Source organism: Leuresthes tenuis, unplaced genomic scaffold, assembly GCF_036924035.1.
Source record: "Leuresthes tenuis unplaced genomic scaffold, fLeuTen1.0.hap1 SCAF_21, whole genome shotgun sequence".
Classification (NCBI taxonomy): domain Eukaryota; kingdom Metazoa; phylum Chordata; class Actinopteri; order Atheriniformes; family Atherinopsidae; genus Leuresthes; species Leuresthes tenuis.
The window spans coordinates 12,206,654-12,226,594 of record NW_027325375.1 but is presented as its reverse complement, the minus strand read 5'-3'; the positions used below and the strand labels follow the sequence as shown (position 1 = coordinate 12,226,594).

Here is a 19,941-nt window from a genome sequence, read left to right as displayed (position 1 = left end):
TTACCGAAGCTGCTACAGCTCGATTGGCCGAATACCCTTTGATCCTATTTCGGTGAATTTGACATCTGCCTTACAAATAACAGATTAGCAGTTTAGCAGTTTTAATTTAGTTTGAGTGAAGGAATTCATTTTATAGCAAAATCCGAAATCGTGAAGAACTCATGAAAGTAAGCTTATTCTCGGATTCCTGAAACTTTAGATTTGCTCTTTCTTTTACTGCAAAGTACAACGTTGTTTTTTTTGTTTAAGTCTTTCTAGACATGGTAAATATTAAGGACAAAGCAGTTTTCACATAGTTTGAGTGAAGGAATTCATTTTATAGATAAAATCCCAAGAGTCTGCTGAGAAAAGAGAGTGAATGCGAAGTAGACTTTAACACGGCTATGGGAGCAAGCCGAGTGTGGGCTAACCGGGAGAATTGCTTGAAAGAAACGCGACACCGAATGAGCGATCAGAACAAAGCCTCAATACGGGATTCTCGTGGTGTTTTTGTTGCTGCCTTGTCTTTTGCACAGAGTAAAAGACAAGGCAGCCATCGATTGTTCCTAGTTGGTCAGCCGAGGAGCAAGGGGGGGGGGGGGGAGCAAGCGTCTCAACCAAGCAAAGCTCACCATGGGGAAGGTGGCTATGCCAACTAGCCTGATGCCCTGCTCCCGCAGTGACGGATAATCGTACTCTGGTTTCTCTTCATAACGTACAAGTCTTTCGCCTTTTACTAAAGATTTCTGTGGAGAGCAGCACTAATGAGTTGTTTCTATTTTTGGCAGGCTTTACCTTTGCGGGTGAAGCCCTTTCTGTCTGTGCAAAAGAAATCTTCTTACTGTGCAGAGTGACTTCTCTGAGTAGAGTCGCCTTACCTGTTGCGAATGTGCCGATGTTCTTTTGCCAACAAATTAAAGACGGTAAAGCCACAGTCAAGCCAACAAAGAGAAGGACCAAAGGTGGCAGTTGGTGAACAAAGTGAAGAGGTTGACCCAATAAATTCAAACTTCCCGCCAAAAGCTTGGATTGGAAGTGAGGAGCAAAAAGGGGAGGGGCCTGTAGAGGCCTCACCACTCAGTGTTGAAGTCTGTGAGAATTCACAGGCAGAGGGTGGAGCTACGCTAAATGAGGAGGAAGAGCAGACAGGTGAGTCTAGTGAAGATACTCACCTCCCCGAAGGTCAACAGCCGAAGAGGACGGCATCTGAGCCTCTGATTCCCCAGTGGTATCAGAGAAGAGGGGAAGGGTTAGGTCCCTTTCAGACAGTTCTTCAGTGGAAGAACCTAGAGTCTTCCCCTCCGACTCACCAAATGAGGTCTCCTTTTTAACTTCAGCTCTGCAATCAACCCCCAGGGACTCAAAGTTAAATTCAACATTGCGTCAGAGGCCAACACCGAGAGTCCGAAAAGGAAATATAGATCACCCTACTCACTTTTCACCTAAAGAAATGAAGGAAGAGCTAGTTTCCCAAGAAATAACCTGTGTGTAATTTGTTTTGATAACTTAGAAAAACGAAAATGACATACCTACTTTCCTTTATGCTTTTAATGGTTCTCACCTTCTCAACACTAAATGTGAGAAGTGTGAAATCAAAGACAAGAGCCCAGAGTATTTTATCCTTCTTAGACTCCATAAAATCAGATGTGTTTTTAATACAAGAATGTGAACTACCTTTTTAAAAAAACCATAGACAATGGGAGGAAATGTGGCCCCATTTATCGATATGGAGTGGCTCAAATCAAAATAAAAATGATGGTGTGGCCATTCTAATTAAAAATCCGCATGTTCTGGTGAAAGGTAGCACAGTGGTGAGAGACGGACGGGCACTTTTAGCACACTTGAATTTTATGGGGCAAGACTTTAACCTCTTAAATATTTATGGTTTCAATGGAAAAAATGAAAGGTATGACCTTTTAGAAGATATAGAGCTTTACATGCTAGGGCAAGTACCTTTAGTTGTAGGAGGGGATTTTAACTGTATCTTGAGCAGGAAAGATAGAAAAAGAGCAGGGGTAGATTTTAAAGTGGATAAGACTTCGATTTTACTTCAGGGCATATGCAGGGATTTTAAGCTTACTGACTGTTTTAAAACCATGCATCCCAGAGAGGAGGGCTTCACCTGGTTTAGTCATGATGGCACCAGAGCCTCTCGCATTGATTATTTCTTTACTAGAGATTGCCCACCCACTGATGTTAGATTAACCCCTGTTTTCTTTTCAGACCACCTTATGCTCTCCTGCACCCTTTCACCCCCTTCTGGTGTGACGGTAGGAAGTGGTCTGTGGAAACTCAACTGTTCCCTGTTGGAGGATGAAATCATAGTCAGTCAGTACAGGGAATGTTATAAAGAGTGGCAGACCCTTCAAGACCTCTACGAAACACATGCACAATGGTGGGAAATGGTGAAGGAAACGACCCAGACTTTTTTTAAACAGCAAGGTAAACGTAAAAAAAGGAAAGAGAATAGATGTATGATGGGACTACATAAACGCTTACAGCGCTACTTTAAACTAAATCAGTGTGGCATAGACTTTGAAGAAGAAATCAAAGATGTCAAAAAGGAAATGTCAGTTTTAGCAGAAATAAAGAGTAAAGGAATTTTTGTAAGAAGCAGGGAGCAGGAAATTGAGGAAGGTGAAAAAGAAAGAAAGTTATAAATAAAAAGGAGTGTATTCAAAATCTAAAAAGAGAAGATGGGTTTTTAACAAAATCCACACAAGAGATGATTGAAACTGTACATACCTTTTATAGTAACATGTACAAAGAGAAACCAGTGCACTTGGAAACATCGGCAGAAATCTTAAAATTCGTTGACAAAACCGTAAAAGAGAATGCACACTTGACACAGAATTTTACTGCTTTAGAGTTAAAAAAATGCCTAACAGGTTTTAAGAGAAGTCGAGCTCCGGGTTTAGACGGGCTTCCTGCAGAATTCTATCTGACCTATTGGGACCTTTTATCATCAGACATTTTAGATGTTTTTAAAGATTTTGAAAAACTCGACCGACTGCCTGACAGTTTTAGAGTGGGAATAGTGACTCTACTTTATAAAAAAAATGATAAGACTGACCTAAAGAATTGGAGGCCCATCACACTTTTAAACTTTGACTGTAAACTTTTTAGCAAGGTTTTAGCGACACGGATGTCCTCTGTTTTAGAGGAGGTAATTCACCCAGACCAAGCTTGTGCCATCTCAGGGAGACAACTCACCTACAGCCTCGTACTGATTCGAGACATCATTGATTACGCTAGAGACAGAAACACCCGGCTTGTCATCTTAAATTTAGACTTTGAAAAAGCATTTGATCGGGTCTCGCATCAATATCTCTTTCAGGTGTTGCAGCCATCGAAAAGGGCCCGATTGTTCCTACTTGGTGAGCTTTGCTTGGTTGAGACGCTTGCCCCCCCCCCCCCCGCTCCTCGGCTGACCAAGTAGAAACAATCTATTCGATGGCTGCCTTGTCTTTTACTCTGTGCAAAAGACAAGGCAGCCACAAACACCACGGGAACACCGTATTGAGGCTTTGTTCTGACCATTCATTCGGTGTCGCGTTTCTTTCAAGCAATTCTCCCGGTTAGCCCGCACTCGGCTCGCTCCCAGAGCCGTGTTAAAGTCCACTTCGCATTCACTCTCTTTTCTCAGCAGATTAAAAGAAAGTTTCATCTTGGGCTCCCTGAAACTTCCATCCTGCACCGCTGTTTGCTTTTTCACAAGAGCAGAGGAGAGCGCACCGTTCCCAGCGGCACTGCAGTACCGGGTCGAGGCTTGGAGTGAACGGAGCAAGCTTCTTTTTCAACTCCTATTCTTAAAAATCCATTTAATATGTTGTCCTCGTATAGAGGACATATTAAACTGATAAGAACAGATACTACACTTGATCTTAGCCAAAAGGCCGAGAAGCGATAACTGTCCACTGTTTCAGGTCCGAGGGCCCTTGCTGGCACAATGCGCACTTGTAGCAGTGTTCTTTTTATGGCCATAGGTGGCCAGAGTGTCACGTTGCACCTCCGCCCACCCGCTGCACTGAGCACTCTTCAGCCCTTTTAAATGGTATAACTTTGCACTCCCGCATGCTCCAGCAAGCACCATTCAAGCAACAACTTTGCACTCCAGCTTCGAACATCGGCACAGTCGCAACAAGTAAGGCGACTCTACTCAGAGAAGTCACTCTGCAAAGTAGCAAGATTTCTTTTGCACAGACAGAAAGGGCTTCACCCGCAAAGGTAAAGCCTGCCAATAATAGAAACAACTCATTAGTGCTGCTCTCCACGGAAGTCTTTAGTAAAAGGCGAAAGACTTGTATGTTATGAAGAGAAACCAGAGTACGATTATCCGTCACTGCGGGAGCAGGGCATCAGGCTAGTTGGTATAGCCACCTTCCCCATGGTGAGCTTTGCTTGGTTGAGACGCTTGCCCCCCCCCCCCCCCCCCCCCCTTGCTCCTCGGCTGACCAAGTAGGAACAATCGGGCCCTATTCGATGGCTGCCTTGTCTTTTACTCTATGCAAAAGACAAGGCAGCAACAAAAACACCACGAGAATCCCGTATTGAGGCTTTGTTCTGACCGCTCATTCGGTGTCGCGTTTCTTTCAAGCAATTCTCCCGGTTAGCCGACACTCGGCTCGCTCCCATAGCCGTGTTAAAGTCTACTTCGCATTCACTCTCTTTTCTCTGCAGACTCTTGGGATTTTATCTATAAAATGAATTCCTTCACTCAAACTATGTTAAAACTGCTTTGTCGTTCATATTTACCATGTCTAGAAAGATTTAAACAAAAAAAACAACGTTGTACTTTGCAGTAAAAGAAAGAGCAAATCTAAAGTTTCAGGAATCCGAGAATAAGCTTACTTTCATGAGTGCTTCACGATTTCGGATTTTGCTATAAAATGAATTCCTTCACTCAAACTAAATTAAAACTGCTAAACCGCTAATCTGTTACATGTAAGGCAGATGTCAAATTCACCGAAATAGGATCTAAGGGTATTCGGCCAATCGAGCTGTAGCAGCTTTGGTAAAAGAGTATAAGTTGAAGAGTTTGTGAATAAAGGTGTGCGCACACATAGTGAGCTGTAGGAAAATAGGCAGGGAGCAATGCCGGCTGGGGTATATGTTCTTGTATGTTGTCTGACTGTTTGATTTGAATGTGTTGTGTAAGTGTCCTGTTGAATGTTTGGGCTTTGACACTTCATTGTGGTTGTTAACTGTGTGGTGTGTCCTGAAATGTTATATGTTTGGGCTGTGTGACATGCTTAATGCTTGTCAGTAGCTACCCACTTATTCATATATAGCAACTGACAACATAAGAAGTCTGGACATACTTTGATAGTAGTTGTAGAAGTATCCTTATTGATAATAGATAAACTAATACATAGTGATAGAACAGTAGATGAACAGGTGCCTGCACGTCTCACGAAAATAAAATGGGTGTATGATTGCTGACGGCAGAGCAATACTGCCAAACTTATGAGTTCTTGTGGCAAACTTGATTCAGTGTCTTGACGTGTATACGCTGTTTCGCTGACTTGATTGTCACAAGAAACAAAGTGTGTTTGATAAGATCCGACCATTTTATTACGGGAGGATCAGTATGTATGGATTCTGATGTGACTGATAAACCCATTCGTATCTTAAGCATAATCTAATATGTGAGAAAACGCCCTGGCACACAATCAAAAAAAAAAAAGAGAGAGCGGTTTTGTGTCCCCACAGTCCATTATGTAGAAAAGAGAGAAAAAAGCCTTTCTGATTTGGTGTGTGTGCTCATAGTGCAGAGTGTAGAGAAAAGAAAGCCGTTTTGGTGTCACGGGTGTTGTGACTTACACACACACATTTCTAAATTGAGAAAGGAAATTATTTTAAAGGAAGCACTAGAGTTTAGATCCCACATTTGTTGATAGGCATTCATTTATTTCTTCACTTCTGATGAAGTTTCAACAATAAACAACAAACTTTGTATTATGAGAAAGAACCAGACTCATTCTTCAGGAATCCGAAAATAAGCTCTATTTTATGAGTTATGCACGAATTCGGATTCTCCTATAAAACGAATTCATTAACTCAAACCAAGTTAAGACTGCTTTGTCCTTCATATTTATTCATGTCTAATCAAGTTTCAACGATAAACAACGTTGTACTTTGTAGAATGAGAAAGAACTTCTTCAGCAATAAGCATCTCTCGACATATGACGAAATACAGATTTTGCTATAAAATTAATTCCTTCTATCAGCCTGACTTAAAACTGTTTGTCCTCCTTATTTATCCACTTCAAATCAAGTTTCAACAATTAAAAAAAAATTGTAGTTTGAGAAAGAACAACTTAATCTTCAGCAATCAGTATAAAAAGAGGTGCAAATGCCAACCATACATACCTAAAAGGTGGAGCGGAAGTATTCAGCTGCAAGTAGGTGTGAATGTTCGACCATAATTTGTAAAAAGCGGGTAAGAAAAGGTTCGAATGCCCGACTATATAACAAAAGCGGGAGGAGAGGTCTTCGGATGAGAGTGGGTGAGAATTTCCAACCATAATCTATAAAATACGGTGAAAAAAAATATGTGAATGCCTCATAGAACACTAAAAGCGGAAGTGTTCGGCTGCAAGAAGGTGTGAATGTCCGACTATATTTGGTGAAAAGCAGGTGAAGCAAGGTCTGAATGCCCAACCTTACATCATCAAAAGCGAGATCAGAGGTGTTTGGCTGCAAGAAGGCCATAGTTTGCCAAAAGCTGGTAAGGTGCGAATGACCGACTAAATATCAACAAAAGTGGGGGCGGAGGTCTTCGGATGCAGGTGGGTGTGAATATCCCACCATACAAGTATGGTGGAGAGGAAGCTGTGAATGGCCGACCATAGTAAAAGGCGGGTGAGAGAAGGTGCGAATGTCAAACCATACATAATCAAAACAGGGAGCGGAGGTGTTCTGCTGTAAGAAGGTGTGAATGTCCAACCATAGTTGGTAAAAAGCGGGTAAGAAAAGGTTAAAATACCCGACTGTACACAATCAATAGCGGGAGCGGAGTTGTTCGGCTACTAAAAGTCCGACCATGGTTTGTAAAAAGCGGGTAAGAAAAGGTGCGAATGCCCGACAATGTATGATCAAAAGAGGGAGTGGAGGTTTTCGGCTGCAAGAAGGTCTGAATGTCCAACCATAATTTGTAAAAACCGGGGAAGAAAAGGCTCGAAAGCCCGACTATACACCATCAAAAGTGGGAGCGGAGGAGTTCAGCTGCAAGACGGTCTGAATGTCCATCAATAATTGCTAGAAAACATGAAAGAAAATTTTCGAATATCAAACTGCACATGATCATAAGCGGGAGAGGAGGTGTTCAGCTGCAAGAAGGTGTGAATGTCTACCCATAATTACTGAAAAATGGGTAAGAAAAGGTGCGAATGCCTAACCATACCTCATCAAAAGAAGGAGCGGAGGTGTTCCGCTGTAAGACGGTGTGAATGTCCGACAATACATGGTAAAAAGCGGGTAAGAAAAGGTTAAATTACCCGACTGTACACAATCAAAAGAGGGAGCGGAGTTGTTCAGCTAAGAGGTGTGAAAGTCCGACCTTGGTTTGTAAAAAGCGGGTAAGAAAAGGTTCGTATGCCCGAATATACACCATCAAAAGCGGAAGCGGAGGTGTTCGGCTGCAAGATATTGTGAACGTCCGACCAAAGTTTGTAAAAAGCAGTTAAGAAAAGGTTAGAATATCTAACCAAACATAATCAAAAGCGGGAGCAGAGCTGTTCGACTGGAAGTAGGTGTGAATGTCAGATCATAATTTGCAAAAAGCTGATGAGAAAGGGTGAGAATGCCCGACTATACACCATCAAATGCGGTAGCGGAGTTGTTCGGCTGTGAGTAGGTGTGAATCTCCAACCATAATTGCTGAAAAATGTGTTAGAAAAGGTAAAAATGCCGGTCCATACATAATCAAAATCGGGAGAGGTGGTGTTCAGCTGCAAGAAGGTCTAAATGTTCATCAATAATTGCTATAAAACATGAAAGAAAATTTTCGAAAATCAAACCACACATGATCATAAGTGGGAGAGGAGGTGTTCAGCTGCAAGAAGGTGTGAATGTCCACCCATAATACCTGAAAAATGGGTAAAAAAAAGGTGCGAATGCCCAACCATACATCATCAAAAGCAGGAGTGCATGTGTTCGGCTACAAGAAGGTGTGAACGTCCAACCAAAGTTTGTAAAAAGCAGTTAAGAAAAGGTTCGAATATCCAACCATACATAATCAAAAGCGGGAGCAGAGCTGTTCGACTGCAAGTAGGTGTGAATGTCAGATCATAATTTGCAAAAAGCTGATGAGAAAGGGTGAGAATGCCCGACTATACACCATCAAATGCGGTAGCGGAGTTGTTCGGCTGTGAGTAGGTGTGAATCTCCAACCATAAATGCTGAAAAATGTGTTAGAAAAGGTAAAAATGCCGGTCCATACATAATCAAAATCGGGAGAGGTGGTGTTCAGCTGCAAGAAGGTCTAAATGTCCATCAATAATTGCTAAAAAACATGAAAGAAAATTTTCGAAAATCAAACCACACATGATCATAAGTGGGAGAGGAGGTGTTCAGCTGCAAGAAGGTGTGAATGTCCACCCATAATACCTGAAAAATGGGTAAAAAAAAGGTGCGAATGCCCAACCATACATCATCAAAAGCAGGAGTGCATGTGTTCGGCTACAAGAAGGTGTGAACGTCCAACCAAAGTTTGTAAAAAGCAGTTAAGAAAAGGTTCGAATATCCAACCATACATAATCAAAAGCGGGAGCAGAGCTGTTCGACTGCAAGTAGGTGTGAATGTCAGATCATAATTTGCAAAAAGCTGATGAGAAAGGGTGAGAATGCCCGACTATACACCATCAAATGCGGGAGCGGAGTTGTTCGGCTGTGAGTAGGTGTGAATCTCCGACCATAATTGCTGAAAAATGTGTTAGAAAAGGTAAGAATGCCGGTCCATACATCATCAAAAGCGAGAGAGGTTGTGTTCGGCTGCAAGTAGGTGTGAATGTCCAGCCATAATTACTCACAAACGGGTAAGAAAAGGTAGTATTGCCAGACCATATATGATCAAAACAGGGAGCGGAGGTGGTTCAGCTGCAAGAAGGTTTGAATGTCCGACTAAAGTTCAAATATATTAACAAAAGCGGGAGGAGAGGTCTTCGGATGAGAGTTGTTGAAAATTTCCAACCATAATGTATAAAATGCAGTGAAAAAAAGGTGTGATAGAACACTAAAAGGTGGAGCGGAAGTGTTCGGCTGCAAGAAGGTGTGAATGTCCGACTATATTTGGTGAAAAGCAGGTGAAGGAAGGTCTGAATGCCCAACCTTACATCATCAAAAGCGAGATCAGAGGTGTTTGGGTGCAAGAAGGCCATAGTTTGCCAAAAGCAGGTAAGGTGCGAATGTCCGACTAAATATCAACAAAATTTGGGGCGGAGGTCTTCGGATGCAAGTGGGTGTGAATGTCCGACTATATTTGGTGAAAAGCAGGTGAAGCAAGGTCTGAATGCCCAACCTTACATCATCAAAAGCGAGATCAGAGGTGTTTGGCTGCAAGAAGGCCATAGTTTGCCAAAAGCGGGTAAGGTGCGAATGACCGACTAAATATCAACAAAAGTGGGGGCGGAGGTCTTCGGATGCAAGTGGGTGTGAATATCCCACCATACAAGTATGGTGGAGAGGAAGCTGTGAATGGCCGACCATAGTAAAAGGCGGGTGAGAGAAGGTGCGAATGTCAAACCATACATAATCAAAACAGGGAGCGGAGGTGTTCTGCTGTAAGAAGGTGTGAATGTCCAACCATAGTTGCTAAAAAGCGGGTAAGAAAAGGTTAAAATACCCGACTGTACACAATCAATAGCGGGAGCGGAGTTGTTCGGCTACTAAAAGGTGTGAAAGTCCGACCATGGTTTGTAAAAAGCGGGTAAGAAAAGGTGCGAATGCCCGACAATGTATGATCAAAAGAGGGAGTGGAGGTTTTCGGCTGCAAGAAGGTCTGAATGTCCAACCATAATTTGTAAAAACCGGGGAAGAAAAGGCTCGAAAGCCCGACTATACACCATCAAAAGTGGGAGCGGAGGTGTTCAGCTGCAAGACGGTCTGAATGTCCATCAATAATTGCTAGAAAACATGAAAGAAAATTTTCGAATATCAAACTGCACATGATCATAAGCGGGAGAGGAGGTGTTCAGCTGCAAGAAGGTGTGAATGTCTACCCATAATTACTGAAAAATGGGTAAGAAAAGGTGCGAATGCCTAACCATACATCATCAAAAGAGGGAGTGGAGGTGTTCCGCTGTAAGACGGTGTGAATGTCAGATCATAGATGGTAAAAAGCGGGTAAGAAAAGGTTAAATTACCCGACTGTACACAATCAAAAGAGGGAGCGGAGTTGTTCAGCGAAGAGAAGGTGTGAAAGTCCGACCTTGGTTTGTAAAAAGCGGGTAAGAAAAGGTTCGTATGCCCGAATATACACCATCAAAAGCGGAAGCGGAGTTGTTCGGCTGTGAGTAGGTGTGAATCTCCAACCATAATTGCTGAAAAATGTGTTAGAAAAGGTAAAAATGCCGGTCCATACATAATCAAAATCGGGAGAGGTGGTGTTCAGCTGCAAGAAGGTGTGAATGTCCACCCATAATACCTGAAAAATGGGTAAAAAAAAAGGTGCGAATGCCCAACCATACATCATCAAAAGCAGGAGTGCATGTGTTCGGCTACAAGAAGGTGTGAACGTCCAACCAAAGTTTGTAAAAAGCAGTTAAGAAAAGGTTCGAATATCCAACCATACATAATCAAAAGCGGGAGCAGAGCTGTTCGACTGCAAGTAGGTGTGAATGTCAGATCATAATTTGCAAAAAGCTGATGAGAAAGGGTGAGAATGCCCGACTATACACCATCAAATGCGGGAGCGGAGTTGTTCGGCTGTGAGTAGGTGTGAATCTCCGACCATAATTGCTGAAAAATGTGTTAGAAAAGGTAAGAATGCCGGTCCATACATCATCAAAAGGGAGAGAGGTTGTGTTCGGCTGCAAGTAGGTGTGAATGTCCAGCCATAATTACTCACAAACGGGTAAGAAAAGGTAGTATTGCCAGACCATATATGATCAAAACAGGGAGCGGAGGTGGTTCAGCAGCAAGAAGGTTTGAATGCACGACTAAAGTTCAAATATATTAACAAAAGCGGGAGGAGAGGTCTTCGGATGAGAGTGGTTGAAAATTTCCAACCATAATGTATAAAATGCGGTGAAAAAAAGGTGTGATAGAACACTAAAAGGTGGAGCGGAAGTGTTCGGCTGCAAGAATGTGTGAATGTCCGACTATATTTGGTGAAAAGCAGGTGAAGCAAGGTCTGAATGCCCAACCTTACATCATCAAAAGCGAGATCAGAGGTGTTTGGCTGCAAGAAGGCCATAGTTTGCCAAAAGCGGGTAAGGTGCGAATGTCCGACTAAATATCAACAAAATTTGGGGCGGAGGTCTTCGGATGCAAGTGGGTGTGAATGTCCGACTATATTTGGTGAAAAGCAGGTGAAGCAAGGTCTGAATGCCCAACCTTACATCATCAAAAGCGAGATCAGAGGTGTTTGGCTGCAAAAAGGCCATAGTTTGCCAAAAGCGGGTAAGGTGCGAATGACCGACTAAATATCAACAAAAGTGGGGGCGGAGGTCTTCGGATGCAGGTGGGTGTGAATATCCCACCATACAAGTATGGTGGAGAGGAAGCTGTGAATAGCCGACCATAGTAAAAGGCGGGTGAGAGAAGGTGCGAATGTCAAACCATACATAATCAAAACAGGGAGCGGAGGTGTTCCGCTGTACGAAGGTGTGAATGTCCGACCATAGTTGGTAAAAAGCGGGTAAGAAAAATACCCGACTGTACACAATGAATAGCGGGAGCGGATGTGTTCGGCTACAAGAGGGTGTGAAAGTCCGACCATGGTTTGTAAAAAGCGGGTAAGAAAAGGTGCGAATGTCCGACAATGTATGATCAAAAGAGAGAGCGGAGGTTTTCGGATACAAGAAGGTTTGAATGTCCCACCATAGTTTGTAAAAAGCGGGTAAGAAAAGGTTCGAATGCCCGACTATACACCATCAAAAGCGGGAGCAGAGGTGTTCCGCTGTAAGACGGTGTGAATGTCCGACCATAGTTGGTAAAAAGCGGGTAAGAAAAGGTTAAAATACCCGACTGTACACAATCAATAGCGGGAGCGGAGTTGTTCGGCTACTAAAAGGTGTGAAAGTCCGACCATGGTTTGTAAAAAGCGGGTAAGAAAAGGTTCGTATGCCCGAATATACACTATCAAAACCGGAAGTGTAGGTGTTCGGCTGCAAGAAGGTGTGAACGTCCGACCAAAGTTTGTAAAAAAGCAGTTAAGAAAAGGTTTGAATATCCAACCGAACATAATCAAAAGCGGGAGCAGAGCTGTTCGACTGCAAGTAGGTGTGAATGTCAGATCATAATTGCTGAAAAATGTGATAGAAAAGACTAGAATGCCGGACAATACATCATCAAAAGCGGGAGAGGTGGTTTTTCGGCTGCAAGTAGGTGTGAATGTCCAGCCATAATTACTCACAAACGGGGGAAGAAAAGGTAGTATTTCCAGACCACACATGATCAAAACAGGGAATGGAGGTGGTTCAGCTGCAAGGTGTGAATGTCTGACTAAAGTTTGTAAAAACCGTGTAAGACAAGGGGCGAATGCCCGACAATGTATGATCAAAAGAGGGAGCGGAGGTTTTCGGCTGCAAGGTCTGAATGTCCAACCATAATTTGTAAAAATCGGGGAAGAAAAGGCTTGAAAGCCGGACTTTACACCATCAAAAGCGGGAGCAGAGGTGTTCAGGTGCAAGAAGGTCTGAATGTCCGACCAATAATTACTGAAAAATGGGTAAGAAAAGGTGCGAATGCCAAATCATACATCATCAAAAGCAGGAGCGGATGTGTTCGGCTACAAGAAGGTTTGAATGTCCAACCATAGTAAGTAATAGGTGGGTAAGAAAAGGCTCGAATGCCCGACTATACACCATCAAAAGCGGAAGCGGAGGTGTTCGGCTGCAAGACGGTGTGAACGTCCAACCAAAGTTTGTAAAAAGCATTAAGAAAATGTTCGAATATCCAACCAAACATAATCAAAAGCGGGAGAAGAGCTGTTCGACTTCAAGTAGGTGTGAATATCAGATCATAATTTGCAAAAAGCTGATGAGAAAGGGTGAGAATGCCCGACTATACACCATCAAATGTGGGAGCGGAGGTGTTCGTCTGTGAGTAGGTGTGAATGTCCGACCATAATTGCTGAAAAATGTGTTAGAAAAGGTAAGAAGGCCGGACCATATATCATCAAAAGCGGGAGAGGTTGTGTTCGGCTGCAAGAAGGTGTGAATGTCCAGCCATAATTACTCACAAACGGGTAAGAAAAGGTACTATTGCCAGACCATATATGATCAAAACAGGGAGCGGAGGTGGTTCAGCTGCAAGAAGGTTTGAATGTCAAACTAAAGTTTGTAAAAAGCGGGTAAGACAAGGTGTGAATGCCCGACAATGTATGATCAAAAGAGGAGCGGAGGTTTTCGGCTGCAAGAAGGTCTGAATGTCCACCCATAATTACTGAAAAATGGGTAAGAAAAGGTGCGAAAGCCCAACCGCACATGATCATAAGTGGATGAGAAGGTGTTCGACTGCAAGTAGGTGTGAATGTAATCAATGTCTAGATAGATTTCAACAAAAAACAACGTTGTACTTTGCAGTAAAAGAAAGTGCAAATCAAAAGTTTTAGGAATCCGAGAATAAGCTTATTTTCATGAGTTCTGCACGATTTCGGATTTTATGTATAAAATGAATTTCTTCACGCAAACTAAGTTAACACTGCTTTGTCCTTCATATGTACCCATTTCTACATATATTTCAAGCATAAACTTCCTCATATTACCCTGAATGAGAAAGAGCCACACTTGTGATTAAGCCATACCTCCCTTTTGAGGAGTTCTGCATGATTTGGGATTTTATCTATAAAATTAATTCCTTCACTCAAACTATGTTAAAACGGCTTTTACCTTCATATATATCAATGTCTCGATAGATTTAAACAAAAAAACAACGTACTTTGCAATAAAAGTAAGAGCAAATCAAAAGGAATCCGAGAATAAGCTTCTTTTCATACGTTCTGCATGATTTGGGATTTTATGTATAAAATGAATTCATTCACTCAAACTAAGTTAACACTGCTTTGTCCTTCATATGTACCCATTTCTACATATATTTCAAGCATAAACTTCCTCATACTACCCTGAATGAGAAAGAACCACACTTGTGATTAAGCCATACGCCCCTTTTGAGGAGTTCTGCATGATTTGGGATTTTATCTATAAAATCAATTCCTTCACTCAAACTATGTTAAAACGGCTTTTACCTTCATTTTTATCAATGTCTCGATATATTTAAACAAAAAAAACAACGTTGTACTTTGCAGTAAAAGAAAGAGCCAATCAAAAGTTTTAGGAATCCGAGAATAAGCTTATTTTCATGAGTTCTGCCCGATTTCGGATTTTATGTATAAAATGAATTAATTCACTCAAACCAAGTTAAAACTGCTTATTCCTTCATATTTATCAATGTCTAGATCGACTTCAACAAAGAACAACATTGTATTTTGCAGTAGAAGAAAGAGCAACACTGAAGGATCAGGAATCCGAGAATAAGCTTATTTTCTTATGGGCAAGTGGGAACTGCTTTGTCCTTCATATTTATCAATGTGTAGAAAGATTTCAACTTCTTCTACTGCAAAGTCCAATGTTTTTCTTTGTTGAAGTCGATCTAGACATTGATGAATATGGAAGGACAAAGCAGTTTTAACTTGGTTTGAGCAAAGCAATTCATTTTATAGCAAAATCCGAAATCGTGCAGAACTCATGAAAGCAGGCTTATACTCGGATTCCTGAAACTTTAGATTTGCTCTTTCTTTTACTGCAAAGTACAACGTTGTTTTTTTGTTTAAATATTTCTAGACATGGTAAATATGAAGGACAAATCAGTTTTAACATAGTTTAAGTGAAGTAATGCATTTTATAAGCAAAATCCCAAATAATGCAGAACTCACGAAATGCTTTTTCTCGCTTTTCACTGCTTTTTACAAACTTTGGTCGGACGTTCACACCTTCTTGCATCCGAACACCTCCGCTTCCGCTTTTGATGATGTATATTCGGGCATTTGAACCTTTTTTTACCCGCTTTTTACAAACCATTGTCAGACTTTCACACCTTCTTGCAGCCGAACACCACCTCTCCCGCTTTTGATGATGTATGGTCCAGTATTCTTACCTTTTCTAACACATTTTTCAGCAATTATGGTCGGACATTCACACCTACTCACAGCTGGACACCTCCGCTCCCGCTTTTGATCATACAATGTCGGGACATCGCTCCTTGTCTTACCAGCTTTTTACAAACTTTAGTCGAACATTCACACCTTCTTGCAGCTGAACACCTCCGCTCCCGCTTTTGATGATGTATAGTCGGGCTTTCGAGCCTTTTCTTACCCGGTTTTTACAAATTATGGTTGGACATTCAGACCTTGCAGCCGAACACCTCCGCTCTCTCTTTTGATCATACATTGTTGGGCATTCGCACCTTGTCTTACCCGCTTTTTACAAACTATAGTCAGACATTAACACCTTGCAGCTGAACCTCCGCTCCCTGTTTTGATAATGTATGGTCTGGCAATACTACCTTTTCTTACCGGTTTGTGAGTAATTATGGCTGGACATTCACACCTACTTGCAGCCGAACACCACTTTTCCCGCTTTTGATGATGTATGGTCCGGCATTCTAGTCTTTGCTAACACATTTTTCAGCAATTATGGTTTGACATTCACACCTACTCACAGCCGAACACTTCCGCTCCTGCTTTTGATTATGTTTGGTTGGATATTCGAAACTTTTCTTCACTGCTTTTTACAAACTTTGGTCGGACATTCACACCTTCTTGCAGCCGAACACCTCCGCTTCCGCTTTTGATGGTATATATTCGGGCATTCGAACCTTTTCTTACCCACTTTTTACAAACCATGGTCGGACTTTCACACCTTCTTGTAGCCGAACAACTCCGCTCCCGCTATTGATTGTGTACAGTCGGATATTTTAACCTTTTCTGACCTGCTTTATACCAACTATTGTTGGACATTCACACCGTCTTACAGCGGAACACCTCCGCTCCCTCTTTTGATGGTGTATGTTCGGGCATTCGAACCTTTTCTTACCCGCATTTTACGAACTACGGTCGGACATTCAAACCTTCTTTTAGCCGAACACATCCACTCCTGCTTTTGATGATGTATGGTTGAGCATTCGCACCTTTTCTTACCCATTTTTTACAAACTATGGTCGGACATTCACACCTTCTTGCAGCTGAACACCTCCGCTCCCGCTTTTGATGATGTATAGTCGGGCTTTCGAGCCTTTTCTTCCCCGGTTTTTACAAAATTATTGTTGGACATTCAGACCTTCTTGCAGCCGAAAACCTCCGCTCCCTCTTTTGATCATACATTGTCGGGCATTCGCACCTTCTCTTACCCGCTTTTTACAAACCAGGGTCTGACTTTCACACCTTTTAGTAGCTGAACAACTCTGCTCCCGCTATTGATTGTGTACAGTCGGGTATTTTCACCTTTTCTTACCCGCTTTTTACCAACTATGGTCAGACATTCACACCTTCTTACAGTGGAACACCTCCGCTCCCTCTTTTGATAGTGTATGTTCGGGCCTTCGAACCTTTTCTTACCCGTTTTTTACAATCTATGGTCGGACATTAAAACCTTGTAGCCGAACACATCCACTCCTGCTTTTGATGATGGGTATTCAAACCTACTTGTTGCCCGCTTTTCATTAATTATGGGTGTACATACACATCTTGTTGCAGCCACACACCTCCGCTCCCTGTTAGGATCATGTGTGGTTGGGCATTCGTACCTTTTCTTACCCATTTTGCAGTAATTATGGGTGGACATTCACACCTTCTTGCATTTGAACACCTCCTCTCCCGCTTATGATCATGTGCGGTTTGATATTCGAAAATTCTCTTCCATGTTTTCTAGCAATTATTGATGGACATTCAGACCTTCTTGCAGCTGAACACCTCCGCTCCAGCTGTTGATGGTGTATAGTCGGGCTTTCGAGCCTTTTCTTCCCCGATTTTTACAAATTATGGATGGACATTCAGACCTTCTTTCAGCCGAAAACCTCCGCTCCCTTTTTTGATCATACATTGTCGGGCATTCGCACCTTTTCTTACCCGCTTTTTACAATTCATGGTCGGACTTTCACACCTTTTAGTAGCGGAACAACTCTGCTCCCGCTATTGATTGTGTACAATAGGGTATTTTAACCTTTTCTTACCTGCTTTTTGCCAATTATGGTTGGACATTCACACCTTCTTACAGCGGAACACCTCCGCTCCCTCCTTTGATGGTGTATGTTCGGGCATTCGAACCTTTTCTTACCCGCTTTTTACAAACTATGGTCAGACATTCAAACCTTCTTTTAGCCGAACACATCCACTCCTGCTTTTGATGATGGGTATTCAAACCTACTTGTTGCCCCCTTTTCATTAATTATGGGTGTACATACACACCTTGTCGCAGCCAAAAACCTCCGCTCCCTGTTAGGATCATGTATGGTTGGGCATTCGTACCTTTTCTTACCCATTTTGCAGTAATTATGGGTGGACATTCACACCTTCTTGCATTTGAACACCTCCTCTCCCGCTTATGATCATGTGCGGTTTGATATTCGAAAATTCTCTTCCATGTTTTCTAGCAATTATTGATGGACATTCAGACCTTCTTGCAGCTGAACACCTCCGCTCCAGCTTTTGATGGTGTATAGTCGGGCTTTCGAGCCTTTTCTTCCCCGGTTTTTACAAACTATGGTCAGACATTCACACCTTCTTGCAGCCGAACACTTCCGCTCTACCTTTTAGTGTTCTATGGGGTATTCACACCTTTTTTTTCACCGCATTTTATAGATTATGGTTGTAAATTCTCACCCACTCGTATCCGAAGACCTCTCCTCCTGCTTTGGTTAATATATAGTCGGGCATTCGAACCTTTTCTTACCCGCTTTTTACAAATTATGGTCGAACATTCACACCTACTTGCAGCCGAACACCTCCGCTCCCGCTTTTGATGGTGTATAGTCGGGCTTTCGAGCCTTTTCTTCCCCGGTTTTTACAAATTATGTTTGGACATTCAGACCTTGCAGCCGAAAACCTCCGCTCCCTCTTTTGATCATACATTGTCAGGCATTCGCACCTACTTGCAGCCGAATACTTCCGCTCCACCTTTTAGTGATGTATGGTAAGCATTTGCACCTTTTCTTACCCTTTCTTACCCTACTGATTGCTTAAGATGAAGTTGTTTTTTCTCAAACTACAACATTTTTTTAATTGTTGAAACTTGATTTGAAGTGGATAAATAAGGAGGACAAACAGTTTTAAGTCAGGCTGATAGAAGGAATTAATTTTATAGCAAAATCTGTATTTCGTCATATGTCGAGAGATGCTTATTGCTGAAGAAGTTCTTTCTCATTCTACAAAGTACAACGTTGTTTATCGTTGAAACTTGATTAGACATGAATGAATATGAAGGACAAAGCAGTCTTAACTTGGTTAGAGTTAAGGAATTCGTTTTATAGGAGAATCCGAATTCGTGCATAACTCGTAAAATAGAGCTTATTTTCGGATTCCTGAAGAATGAGTCTGGTTCTTTCTCATAATACAAAGTTTGTTGTTTATTGTTGAAACTTCATCAGAAGTGAAGAAATAAATGAATGCCTATCAACAAATGTGGGATCTAAACTCTAGTGCTTCCTCTAAAATAATTTCCTTTCTCAATTCAGAAATGTGTGTGTGTAAGTCACAACACCCGTGACACCAAAACGGCTTTCTTTTCTCTCTTTTCTCTACACTCTGCACTGTGAGCACACACACCAAATCAGAAAGGCTTTTTTCTCTCTTTTCTACATTATGGACTGTGGGGACACAAAACCGCTCTCTCTTTTTTTTTTTTTTGATTGTGTGCCAGGGCGTTGTCTCACGTATTAGATTATGCTTACAATACGAATGGGTTTATCAGTCACATCAGAATCCATACATACTGATCCTCCCGTAATAAAATGGTCGGATCTTATCAAACACACTTTGTTTCTTGTGACAATCAAGTCAGCGAAACAGCGTATACACGTCAAGACACTGAATCAAGTTTGCCACAAGAACTCATAAGTTTGGCAGTATTGCTCTGCCGTCAGCAATCATACACCCATTTTATTTTCGTGAGACATGTGCAGGCACCTGTTCATCTACTGTTCTATCACTATGAATTAGTTTATCTATTATCAATAAGGATACTTCTACAACTACTATCAAAGTATGTCCAGACTTCTTATGTTGTCAGTTGCTATATATGAATAAGTGGGTAGCTACTGACAAGCATTAAGCATGTCACACAGCCCAAACATATAACATTTCAGGACACACCACACAGTTAACAACCACAGTGAAGTGTCAAAGCCCAAACATGTAACATTCAACAGGACACTTACACAACACATTCAAATCAAACAGTCAGACAACATACAAGAACATATACCCCAGCCGGCATTGCTCCCTGCCTATTTTCCTACAGCTCACTATGTGTGCGCACACCTTTATTCACAAACTCTTCAACTTATACTCTTTTACCAAAGCTGCTACAGCTCGATTGGCCGAATACCCTTAGATCCTATTTCGGTGAATTTGACATCTGCCTTACATGTAACAGATTAGCGGTTTAGCAGTTTTAATTTAGTTTGAGTGAAGGAATTCATTTTATAGCAAAATCCGAAATCTTGAAGAACTCATGAAAGTAAGCTTATTCTCGGATTCCTGAAACTTTAGATTTGCTCTTTCTTTTACTGCAAAGTACAACGTTG

The 19,941-nt window shown here is 41.9% G+C and overlaps 3 non-coding genes across 3 annotated transcripts; 1 reads left to right on the top strand and 2 right to left on the bottom strand.

Moving 5' to 3' along the window:
* Positions 1 to 671: 671 nt before the first annotated feature.
* On the top strand, positions 672 to 785 carry LOC140280635 (U5 spliceosomal RNA). Its single transcript, XR_011909573.1, has one exon. It is a non-coding gene; the product is annotated as a U5 spliceosomal RNA (small nuclear RNA).
* A 2,918-nt stretch (positions 786 to 3,703) lies between these two features.
* Positions 3,704 to 3,887, bottom strand: LOC140280506 (U2 spliceosomal RNA). Its single transcript, XR_011909467.1, has one exon. It is a non-coding gene; the product is annotated as a U2 spliceosomal RNA (small nuclear RNA).
* A 308-nt stretch (positions 3,888 to 4,195) lies between these two features.
* Positions 4,196 to 4,309, bottom strand: LOC140280613 (U5 spliceosomal RNA). The gene has a single exon (XR_011909553.1). It is a non-coding gene; the product is annotated as a U5 spliceosomal RNA (small nuclear RNA).
* Positions 4,310 to 19,941: the final 15,632 nt, after the last annotated feature.